We start from the raw sequence: 13,223 nt of genomic DNA on the forward strand, positions 1-13,223 counted from the left end.
TACTGCTTTGGCTACTTTGGCTTCTTATACTTTTATAAAAAGCCAAAAAAATTTATCTGGTATAAAAATAGATAATTGAAAGTGGAGTACTTCCAGGAATTTATGCCAAAACATGTCACAGCTTAATGGAGGCAAACAAACTGAAAATCTGATGACCCTTAAAATAAGACTGGAAAGATGTCAATGTTCCATTGGAGATTCCAGTATTCGGGAAATTCGTTGGAATCATGATGATCCATGTGTTGGCTTTTGTGACTTTCAACAAAACTTAGGAGGAAGAAATAAACTCAGATCAGAACTTTAAAGTCCACAAACTATGACACAGCTTTTAAAAGGAATCTGTGCATGGGCTCTGCAATTGAAGTTGAATGAGTGACCCATTTTAAGTTTCCAAACTATAAGAGCAACCACTGTTTTCCATACTTTGAGTCAAATTAGCAATAAGAGATATCTGTGCAACTTCAGATTTAACAGTATTGAAGAGGGAAGGGAACTTGCTGGAAATGACACATTTGATGTGTGGCGTCTCACTGGAGCCACTATTTCAAATGACCTTAAGACATCAGCCTTTAAGTTTAGAGAAAGTGTTTAAGAGAATGTTAGTCATAACCGAAAAATGAGACTTAAGGCTTTAGAATTATGTATCTATAGCAAAGCCAGAGTAGATTCATCCTTTTTTCAATGTGTATATTGCCACTATAGCAGCTCAGAACTATGAACTTGAAAAATGACCCACCTCCTTGGCTTCTTTGTAACAGAGGGAAAACAAGCTGTCACTAATGTTCAAGTTACATTAAAGCGCTGTGAGGGAGACCTCTGTTCTGTCTTTCTTCCTTCCATGATCTCCAGCTCCTATTAACTCCTAATGACAAAGTCACTCAATTACAAAATTCCTTCAGTTGGGCCCCACTGACCAATAGGATGTTACCTCCTAATTCTTGAAATATTTTGAGACAAAAAAAAAGTAAATGTTGCTCTTTGATTATTTTCAAGGGAAGAAAAACATCTACAAAAGAAGATACCTGTGTCAAGATTAAAGTTTGATTTTCCTTTTTTTTAAATGAGTTCTGTAGATTAGATAGTCACAAAGTGAAATTTAAGAGATATTCCTTACATACTTTATGAAGAATGTGAAATTTGAAGTGGGGGGTAGAATTTACATTAACTGTAAATGATATCAAGCAGAATAAACACCATGCACACGCACCAAGGATGAGAAGAGAAAAGTGTCAGGGCTGCCATATAATGATGAACTGCTTGGCCTGAAGTTTCAGATGAAGGTAAAAAATATATTTGGACAGAGCCTTCTGTGCAAAGCTGGGACATTTGGACTCTGTACTGTAAGTAACAGAGGTTATTAGGAGACAATGGGTGATGTTTGCAAACACTCTTTCAGTAAAAGCCATATAGCACTGAACAAAATGAAATCATGGAGTCAGCTAGAGCTCAATGTAAATAGCAAAAGTTCATGTAAGGAGAATGGAGTGAATAAACAAAAGGAAGTAAATAGGTTCCTATCCTAATAAGCCCTTTTAGCACTGAGCAGCAGTCAGTGCTGACAGGAATAAAACAGGGTCAACTCTGTTTGTTTGGAAAAACTCTTCCATCTGTGTTTCTACAAAATTAAGCCAACACCCATTTGGAAACTTCAGTAGCATATGATGGATTATCCTCACCACTTAAAAACCTCTTAAATCTTGCCTTTTGCCCTTTTTATTACATGATAGTCAGCATTGGAATGCATCGGGGGCACCAAGAGTCACATTTATGACTCATCCACCTGGATTAGAATCTGTTCAAATGGATGGCTAAATATTTATGAATGTGTTGGATATGTCCAAAAAACAAATACAGAGGCTCTCCTAGACTGAATAAGTAACTTTGAGTGTTTTGCATCAAGTTGTATGGCATGCTTTCTGTAAGCCTTAACAGAAATAGGACACAAACGGTTGTCTTTATTCAGTCTCATTTATGCCCAACAAATTCTGTTACCTCACTGTAACAATGTACTGGGATTTATCTGAATTTTAGACATGGGATCCTAAACTATAGTGTAATCTCAGATGACTTAGAGAACAACCATTATATATACAACATTGTGGTCATTTCAGCCTTTAAACCATCAACTCTGGATTATAAATTTGATCTATCAGTTCATGAAGCTTGGTCAATGAAATAGAGCATCAGGCTTTGCTTTGAAAGGGGATTAGAGGAAAAATGGATGAAAATTAGAAGAATATTAAAAATACTGAAACAAAAAATATTACCAGTGCTTCTCTAAGCAATTAGACTATACTAACATGAAGACAACAAGTAATTACCTTTTCTCTCTCTTTCTTTTACCTCTCTCTTCCTTTGAACAGTGCATCCCCTTAAATTATGTTTTTCTAAAGGAAAAGATGGTTTTTGCTAAGACTTTTCAACCTCTGGGGAAAAACAAGAGTGAGCATCATTTAAAGATGGAAAATATCTTATTTGTTCTGTTGGAACCCTATTTTTAGAAGTATCATCAAGATCAATGTCCAAAGTTATACCCAAGAACAAAAATTTTAACTCTAATTCTAGCAGCTATGTTCCCATGGATATAGAAAAATCTTTCTGAAACATCCTGGTCTAAGTTTGTAAAAAAAAAAAAAATGGAGGTGGGGGCGATGCTTCGGCTTTGACTGCTTGAGATTCCCAGATATTCCACTTCAGATCCAGCTCCCTACTAATGTGCCTGGGAAGGCAGCAGAGGATATCCAAAGTGTTTGGGCCTTTGAACCAACATGGGAGATCTGGAAGAAGGTCCTGGATTCTGGCTTCAAATAAGCCCAGCTCTGGCTGACCAGCCCACTCTGGCTGTTGCAGTCATTTGGTGAGTAAACCAGCAGATGGAAGATCTCTGTCTTTCAGTCTCTCCCACTTTCTCTCTGTAACTCTGCATTTCAAAAAATAAATCTTAAGAAAAAAAAGGTGAAAATTCTGAATCTCTTTTCCCTTCCTCAAAATACTAGAATTCACATTTATTCACAGAAGATGCCTGAAACCACAGATAGGGCCAAACCCTATGTGCAAATCCTGTAATGCCACAACAGTCAATGATAACCAAGATGGCTACTGAGTGACCAATTGGTGGGTATCATACATGGTGTGGAAACTCTAAACACAGAGATGATTGACATCCTAGGCAAGACACAATAGGACAGCAGGAGATTTTTATTATGCTGTTAAGAATGCTGCACAACCTAAAACTTATGAACTGTTTATTTTTGGGATTTTCCATTTAGTATTTATGGACCATAGTTGATCATAGGTAGCTAAAACTGAAACACAAAACTATAAATAATAACTGCAATATATTCTATTCTTGGGAATATTTAGGCATGAAGCAGAAATTAAACAGATATTTTCCTCTTAGTTTAAAGCTCTATAAACTAACAATATTATCTTAATTATTGAACATTTTTTCATAGTGGGCTAGCATTTTGTACTAGGGTGGAAACAAAGATGATTGTCTGGTGAAAAACCCTAGGAGCTCTTGCCAGTTTGCTTGATATTATAGGTTGAATTGTGCCCCCCAAACACATGTATCGAAGTCTTAGTCACTAGAACCTGTGAATGCGATCACATTCAGAAATAGGATATTTGTATATGTAATCAAGGTAAGGCAAGGTCATTGGAGTAGTTCCTAATATCTGGTACCCTTGATAAAAGAAAAATGCCAAGAAAGGAAGAAAGAGGAAGGAGAAAGAGGGAGAGTGAGAGAAATACCACATGAAGACAGACACACAAAGAGAGTATCATCCTACAACAGAGACAGAAATTGAGTGATGCAGCTGTAAGCCAAAGAGTATCAAGGATGGCTGGTCACCACCAGAAGCTAGGAAGAAGCAAGTAAGTATTCTACACAGAGTCTCACCTGGGGCATCAGCCCATGAACACCTTAATTTTGGACTTGTTACTACAAGAACTGTGAGAGAATAAAGCTTTGATGCTTTTAAACTTAGTTTGTGGTGCTTTGCTATAGAACCCTAGAAAACCAATCCAATAGGCAATGAGGTAACCGAGGTCAATGATTTCCCCTTTTCCAAGTTGAAAAGATTACACATGAATTTCACGGCATGAACACCCCATTTAAGCAGGTATTCAACAGCTGACACTTTTCCAACATGCCTTAAAAAAACATTTGTCTCCTGCCTTACCAAGCTTCTCTTACTTTGCCTCTATTAAGAGGTAGAGCAATGGGAGGTGGTATTCCCCCACAATGACTAAGTTAAGTGAGACCAGCTGTGCCCTGGCCAAGCACAGAATGCTGAAGAATCTGGAAAAGTGTACAAATTCACAACCATCTCTCCATGAGTGCCAGATTGTACCAAATAACAAAACTGGAGCTTTTTTCAAGCCCTTTGCAGAAAATATGACATTCAATAAAATGAGATATCCCACTTCTATTTGCTACTCCACTTTCATATGCTATTACATAGCATATGGAAAATGTAGGCATACAAAATTAATATATTCTATAGTAATAGTCCTTGGGCTTGAAATCTGTCTGCTCCATTTACTAGCAATATGGCCCTGGGCAATGTATAAGTGTGAAGATTTTTGCCCTCAGTTCTCCTCATCTATAAAATGAAGATAATAAAAGGAAAAATTTCCCTCAGATATCCTTGGGAAGATTAAATTTTAAAAATCCATGTAAAATGGTGTACATACATAGAAAACAAGTGTTAATTGCTCTGGTGGATATTTCTTTTACATACCCTAAGTAAGTATCAAGTAACTGATCATTTCATTTTCATACCTGATAATTCATTACCAGCCTCCAAGAGTGCCAAGTTCCAGTATTCTTATGAGTATTATGCTGACAAATTTCACTGACTCATCATTTTCCCTTTCACAAAGTTGTGCTGCAGCTTCCCATTATTAGAGATAGCAAAAGTGTCTGCCACAATTATTATTTTTTGCAAAATAATTACTTAAATTTTTATACTTAAAAATACATCTGTTGGAAGGTCTCTGAGACCTACCAAGTGCATTTGAGTGATTCCTGGGGCTTATCAGGTAAGTATGACTCCACTGGTCATTCATATGCTTTCTCACTCAACTGAAAACATTGAGCCATAACATCCCAAGACAGTTTTAAATTGTCTTTAGTTACTGTTGAAATTTTTACTTAATATATACTAAACTGATATTCTGTATATAAAGATAATTGAAAATGAATCTTGATCTGAATGGAAGGGGAGAGGGAGCAGGAAAGGGGAGGGTTGCAGGTGGGAGGGAAGTTATGGGGGTTGAAAACCATTGTAATCCATAAGCTGTACATTGGAAATTTGTATTCATTAAATAAAAGTTAAAAAAAAAGAAAAAAAATTGTCTTTAGTTTTAGTCAGATACATAATTTTCATTAAACTAACCAAATTCTCATAAAAATGTCTATAAAGCAGCAAAAACTTATGTTTAAAGAGAAAATAGTCACTTTTTCATAAAAGTATCACCAACATTGAGTTATTTTCAGTGAAAAGGACTGCTCTTAAAAGTCTAAAATCTGGGGGGCGGAGCCAAGATGGCGGATAGTGAGGACGTGCGCCGTAGTTTGGGAAAATAAAGTTTCATAAAAGTGGAATTACTGTAGCCTCAGGAAAAGATTCAAGAAAAAAACTGCAGAGGAAACGCTTCTGGATCTAGTGGATGTGACACAGAGGACCTACAAGGAGCCCACCGCGTGGAAATCCAACCTTGGGAGAGGAGCCTCAGAAACTCCCCAGCGCGGGAACCAAGGGGAGGTAAGACAAAAGCCCCAGAAACGTGAGACATTAGTGGGGAAAGGCAGAGGCCCCTCCCTCCACTTAAGCAAAACAAAGAGCAGGCACCATTTTACATATGTAAAGCGGCAAAGAGTACACAAACACAGTAACTTTGGGTCTAAGGTGAAACTTGAGAACACATTGAAGGCTGCATAAACTCTATGTGTGGTCCCAGGGGTAGTTCAAACGAATACTCACAGGGGCCAGATTTCAACTGCCCTCAATTCCACTCAGCCATTTGGAATTAATTCCCAACTGAGTCAAAAAAAAAAAAAAAGAGAGAGAGAGAGAGAGAGAGAGAGACCCAGCAAGGAGCAAGGTGAATCACTTTTTGCACAGCCTTAAACCTGAAGAATCAAGCAGAGCTCTCTGGCAACACCCATCACAGCCTCTAAGGATCCATCAAAGCAGACAGCCCACTTAGAGGCATAGTATAACGAAAAAAAATCACCACAGCAAAAAAAAAAAAAAAAAAAAAAAAAAACATAAATTATCTCCAAATGCCAAACGAAAAACGTAGAAGCCGAGGTAACAAGAGCAAAGAAGACACTATGACGCCCCCAAAGGAGCAAGACACCCCAATCCAAGATTATGAAGATGAAGAGATAGAGGAAATGCAAGAAGCAGATCTCAAAAAACTGATAAGAACATTAAGAAGTTCTCAAAAAAAATTCTTGAACTACAGAAATCCTTCATGGACAAGATAGAAAATCTCTCTCGTGAAAATGAAATCTTAAGGAGGAATCAAAATGAAATGAAACAACTAGTAGAACATGAAACTGTGATAGTGACAAGAAATCATAATGAAATGAAGAACTAAATAGATCAAATGACAAACACATTAGAAAGCCTTAAAAACAGAATGGGTGAAGCAGAAGAGAGATTATCGGAATTAGAAGACAGAGAACAGGAAAGGAAACAATCAAATCAAAGAAAAGAAGAAGAAATCAGAAATCTAAAAAATACTGTCAGTAATCTACAGGATACTATCAAAAAAACCAACATTCGGGTTCTAGGAGTTCCTGAAGGCATGGAGAGGGAGAAAGGATTAGAAGGCCTTTTTAGTGAGATACTAGCAGAAAATTTCCCAGATTTGGAGAAGGACAGAGACATCCTAGTACAGGAAGCTCATAGAACCCCTAATAAACTTGACCAAAAGTGATCCTCACCACCACACGTTGTAATCAAACTCACCACAGTGAAACACAAAGAAAAGATCCTAAAATGTGCAAGAGAGAAACGCCAGATTACTCTCAGAGGATCTCCAATTAGACTCACAGCTGACTTCTCTTCAGAAACCCTACAAGCTAGGAGAGAGTGGCGAGATATAGCCCAGGTACTAAGAGAGAAAAACTGCCAGCCCAGAATATTATATCCTGCAAAGCTCTCATTTATGAATGAAGGTGAAATAAAGACCTTTCACAGCAAACAGAAATTGAAAGAATTTGTCGCCACTCGTCCAGCCCTGCAAAAGATGCTTAAAGATGTGTTACACACAGAAACACAGAAACACAGTAACCAATATGAAAGAAGGTAAAGGAAGGAAACCTCACAGCAAAAGATCACAGGAAGCTCAAACCATATATTAGAAAATATCTTTGGCAAATGGCAGGGCAAAGTTACTCCTTCTCAATAGTCACATTGAATGTTAATGGCTTGAACTGTCCAGTTAAAAGACACTGATTGGCTGATTGGGTTAAGGAACAAAACCCATCTTTTTGCTGCTTACAAGAAACTCATCTTTCCAACAATGATCCATACAGGCTGAGAGTGAAAGGCTGGAAAAAGATATACCATGCCAACAGAAATGAAAAAAGAGCGGGCGTAGCCATCTTAATATCGGACAACATAAACTTTACCACAAAAACTGTTAGGAGAGACAAAGAGGGGCACTATTTAATGATTAAGGGATCCATTCAACAGGAAGATATAATGATTATCAATGTATATGCACCTAATTACAGGGCACCAGCTTATTTAAAAGACTTGTTCAGGGACTTAAAGGAAGACTTAGACACCAATACAATAGTACTGGGGGACTTCAATACTCCACTCTCAGAGATAGACAGATCAACAGGACAGAAGATCAACAAGGAGACAGTAGATTTAAATGACACTATAGCCCAAATGGATCTAACAGATATCTACAGAACATTTCATCCTTAATCTAAAGACTTTACATTCTTCTCAGCAGTACATGGAACCTTCTCTAGGATTGACCACATACTAGGCCATAAAGCAAGTCTCAGCAAATTCAAAAGAATTAGAATCATACCATGCAGCTTCTCAGACCATAAAGGAATGAAATTGGAAATTAGCAACTCGGGAATCCCTAGAGCACGTGCAAACACATGGAGATTGAACAACATGCTCCTGAATGAACAATGGGTCATAGAAGAAATCAAAAGAGAAATCAAAAATTTTCTGGAAGTAAATGAGGATAACAGCACAACATACCAAAACCTATGGGATACAACAAAAGCAGTGTTAAGAGGAAAGTTTATAGCAATAGGTGCCTACATTAAGAAATTGGAAAGGCACCAAATAGATGAGCTTTCAAGTCATCTCAAGGATCTAGAAAAACTGCATCAAACCAAACCCAAACCCAGTAGGAGAAGAGAAATAATTAAAATCAAAGAAGAAATCAACAGGATTGAATCCAAAAAAAACATTACAAAAAATCAGCCAAACAAGGAGCTGGTTTTTTGAAAAAATAAAAAAAATTGACACCCCATTGGCCCAACTAACTAATAAAAGAAGAGAAAAGACCCAAATCAATAGGATCAGAGATGAAATGGGAAACGTAACAACAGACGCCACAGAAATAAAAAGAATCATCAGAAATTACTACAAGGACTTGTATGGCAGCAAACAGGTAAATCTATCAGAAATGGACAGATTCTTGGACACATACAACCTACCTAAATTGAGCCAGGAAGACATAGAAAACCTAAACAGCCCCATAACTGACACAGAAATTAAAACAGTAATAAAGACCCTCCCAATAAAGAAAAGCCCAGGGCCAGATGGATTCACTGCTGAGTTCTACCGGACATTTAGAGAAGAACTAACTCCAATTCTTCTCAAACTATTCAGAGCAATCGAAAAAGAGGGAATCCTCCCAAATTCTTTCTATGAAGCCACCATCACCTTAATTCCTAAGCCAGAAAAAGATGCAACATTGAAAGAGAATTACAGACCAAAATCCCTGATGAACATAGACGCAAAAATCCTCAATAAAATTCTGGCCAATAGAATGCAACAACACATCAGAAAGATCATCCACCCAGACCAAGTGCGATTTATCCCTGGTATGCAGGGATGGTTCAATGTTCGCAAAACAATCAACATAATACACTACATTAACAGACTACAGAAGAAAAACCATATGATTCTCTCAATAGACAGAGAAACATTTGATAAAATACAACACCCTTTCATGATGAAAACTCTAAGCAAACTGGGTATGGAAGGAACATTCCTCAATACAATCAAAGCAATATATGAAAAACCCACGGCCAACATCCTATTGAATGGGGAAAAGTTGGAAGCATTTCCGCTGAGATCTGGTACCAGACTGGGATGCCCACTCTCACCACTGCCATTCAATATTGTTCTGGAAGTCTTAGCCACAGCTATTAGGCAAGAAAAAGAAATTAAAGGGATACAAATCGGGAAGGAAGAACTCAAACTATCCCTCTTTGCAGATGATATGATTCTTTATTTAGGGGACCCAAAGAACTCTACTAAGAGACTGCTGGAACTCATCGAAGAGTTTGGCAAAGTAGCAGGATATAAAATCAATGCACAAAAATCAACAGCCTTTGTATACACAGGCAATGCCACGGCTGAGGAAGAACTTCTAAGATCAATCCCATTCACAATAGCTACAAAAACAATCAAATACCTTGAAATAAACTTAACCAAAGAAGTTAAAGATCTCTACGATGAAAACTACAAAACCTTACAGAAAGAAATAGAAGAGGATACCAAAAAATGGAGAAATCTTCCATGATCATGGATTGCAAGAATCAATATCATCAAAATTTCTATTCTCCCAAAAGCAATTTATACATTCAATGCAATACCAATCAAGATACCAAAGACATTCTTCTCAGATCTGGAAAAAATGATGCTGAAATTCATATGGAGACACAGAAGACCTCGAATAGCCAAAGCAATCTTGTACAACAAAAACAAAGCTGGTGGCATCACAATACCAGATTTCAGGACATACTACAGGGCAGTTGTTATCAAAACAGCATGGTACTGGTACAGAAACAGATGGATAGACCAATGGAACAGAATAGAAACACCAGAAATCAATCCAAACATCTACAGCCAACTTATATTTGACCAAAGATCCAAATCCAATCCCTGGAATAAGGACAGTCTATTCAATAAATGGTGCTGGGAAAATTAGATTTCCACGTGCAGAAGCTTGAAGCAAGACCCATACCTTTCACCTTACACAAAAATTCACTCAACATGGATTAAAGACTTAAATCTACGACCTGAAACCATCAAATTATTAGAGAGTATTGGCGAAACCCTGCAAGATATAGGCACTGGCAAAGACTTCTTGGAAAATACTCCAGCAGCACAGGCAGTCAAAACCAAAATTAACATTTGGGATTGCATCAAATTGAGAAGTTTCTGTACTTCAAAACAAACAGTCAGGAAAGTGAAGAGGCAACTGACAGAATGGGAAAAAATATTTGCAAACTATACTACAGATAAAGGGTTGATAACCAGAATCTACAAAGAAATCAAGAAAATCCACAACAACAAAACAAACAACCCACTTAAGAGATGGGCCAAGGACCTCAATAGATATTTTTCAAAAGAAGAAATCCAAATGGCCAACAGACACATGAAAAAAAGTTCAAGATCACTAGCAATCAGAGAAATGCAAATCAAAACCACAATGAGGTTCCATCTCACCCCGGTGAGAATGGCTCACATTCAGAAATCTACCAACAACAGATGCTGGAGAGGATGTGGGGAAAAAGGGACACTAACCCACTGTTAGTGGGAATGCAAACTGGTTAAGCCACTATGGAAGTCAGTCTGGAGATTCCTCAGAAACCTGAACATAACCCTACCATACAACCCAGCCATCCCACTCCTTGGAATTTACCCAAAGGAAATTAATTTGGCTAATAAAAAAGCCATCTGCACATTAATGTTCATTGCAGCTCAATTCACAATAGCTAAGACCTGGAACCAACCCAAATGCCCATCAACAGTAAACTGGATAAAGAAATTATGGGACATGTACTCCATAGAATACTATACAGCAGTAAGAAACAATGAAACCCAGTCATTTGCAACAAGATGGAGGAATCTGGAAAACATCATGCTGAGTGAATTAAGCCAGTCCCAAAGAGACAAATATCATTTGTTTTCCCTGATCGGCAACAACTGAGCACCAAAGGGGAAACCTGTTGAAGTGAAATGGACACTATAAGCAACAATGAACTGATCAGCTCCTGTCCTGACTCTAGATGTACAATGTAATACTTTATCCTTTTTAGTATTTGTTGTTGTTGTTGTTGTTCTAGTACTAGTGGTTGAACTCTGTAATTAACACACAATTACTCTTAGGTGTTTAAATTTTAACTGAAAGGTGATCCCTGTTAAATTTAAGAGTGGAAAAAGAGAGGGAGGAGAGGTACAATTTGGGACATGCACAATCTGACTTGCCGCAAATGGTGGAGTTAAAAATGTGCCAGGGGATTCCAATACAATCCCATCAAGGTGGCATGTACCAATGCCATCTCACTAGTCCAAGTGATCAATTTCAGTTCACAATTGATCACACTGAGATAGGTCTAAGAGTCAAAGGGATCACACAAACAAGACCACTGTCTGCTAATACTAACTGATAGAATCAAAAAGGGAGAGAAAGATCCAACATGGGAAGTGGGATACACAGCAGACTCATAGAATGGCAGGCGTCCTAAACAACACTCTGGCCTCAGAATCAGCCCTTAAGGCATTCAGATCTGGCGGAAGAGCCCATGAGAGTATTGTAGGCATGGAAAGCCAAGACACCATGGAAAAGAAAAAAAAAAGAAGAAGACCTAAATGAAAGATCTCTGTGAGTGAGATCCCAGTGGAAAGAACAGGGCCATCAAAGAAGGAGGTACCTTTCTCTGAAGGGAGGAGAGAACTTCCACTTTGACTATGACCCTATCAGAATGAGATCAAAGCGAACTTTAAAGGCTTCCATAGCCCTGGCAACTCATGACTAGAGCCTAGCAACATTAATTCCTAAAAAAAAAAAAAAGTCTAAAATCTGGGGCCAGCATTGTGTAACTGGTTAAGTCACCGCCTGCAATGCTGGCATCCCAAATTGGCACCTGTTCAAGTCTTGGTTGTTCCACTTCTGATTTAGCTTCCTACTAATGCATCTGGGAAAGCAGTGGAGAATGGCCCAAGTGCTCAGGACTCCTGGATGAAGCTTGTTGTTCTTCGCTTCAATCTGGCTCTGCGCTGGCCATTACAACCTCCTGGGGAGTGAACCAGTGGATGGAAGATTTCTCTCTCTCTCTCTCTCTCTCTCTCCCGCTCTCTCCTTCTCTTTCTGTAACTCTGACTTTCAAACAAATAAATACATCTTTTAAAAAATAATAATCTAAAATCTTTCTTTCTATCTCATTAATATATTCAATACAGGTGCATGTACACATATGCACACACAATATACACGCTGTATAAAGGAGCTGCGATTTTAAAATACAGATGCAAGAATTCCAACATCATATTATGAAATAATTTAGGATATGCTTTTTAAAAAATCACAACATATAATTAAATTTCAGTTAATATTTTAAACTAAGCATGATATAATATGATGCTATAAAATCCATTTCAACAAATATATCGTTTTGCTATGTAATTTAAAAATTCAGAGGTGATCATTAGCAGAAAAATGTTTAAACTTATTCTTTAATTTGTAAACTTGTATTACACATTTAATAGTGAAAGAGAGTGCATGTTCCACCCAGTAACCCAAATTAACATACAAACAAGGTGGTGTTTCAAGAACTTCATGGAAAATGTGTCATGAAACACTACACATGGATTTCTACACTTGATCTTAGCCAAAAAGCCAAGAAGCGATATGGATTTCAAAATAGTTTGCACACTAGTGGAGGATTGCCCAAGTCCTTGGGCCTTGCACCCACATGGGAGACCAGGAGAAACACCTGGCTCCTGGCTTCAGATCAGCGTGGTGCGCCAGCCGCAGCAGCCATTGGAGGGTGAACCAACGGCAAAGGAAGACCTTTCTCTCTGTCTCTCTCTCTCACTGTCCACTCTGCCTGTCAAAAAAAAAAGTTTGCACTAAAACATCTGTTAATTCCATTTATTTACAATTTTTGAAGTATGTGCACACATAATTAATAGTAAATAACAGAGTCCAGA

At 37.8% G+C, this 13,223-nt stretch overlaps 1 pseudogene; it reads right to left on the reverse strand.

Annotated features, from left to right (window-relative positions):
• Positions 1-12,758: 12,758 nt before the first annotated feature.
• Positions 12,759-12,921, reverse strand: LOC133757180 (U2 spliceosomal RNA; annotated as a pseudogene).
• Positions 12,922-13,223: the final 302 nt, after the last annotated feature.

This window comes from Lepus europaeus, chromosome 3 (genome assembly GCF_033115175.1).
Source record: "Lepus europaeus isolate LE1 chromosome 3, mLepTim1.pri, whole genome shotgun sequence".
NCBI classification, from domain to species: Eukaryota; Metazoa; Chordata; class Mammalia; order Lagomorpha; family Leporidae; genus Lepus; species Lepus europaeus.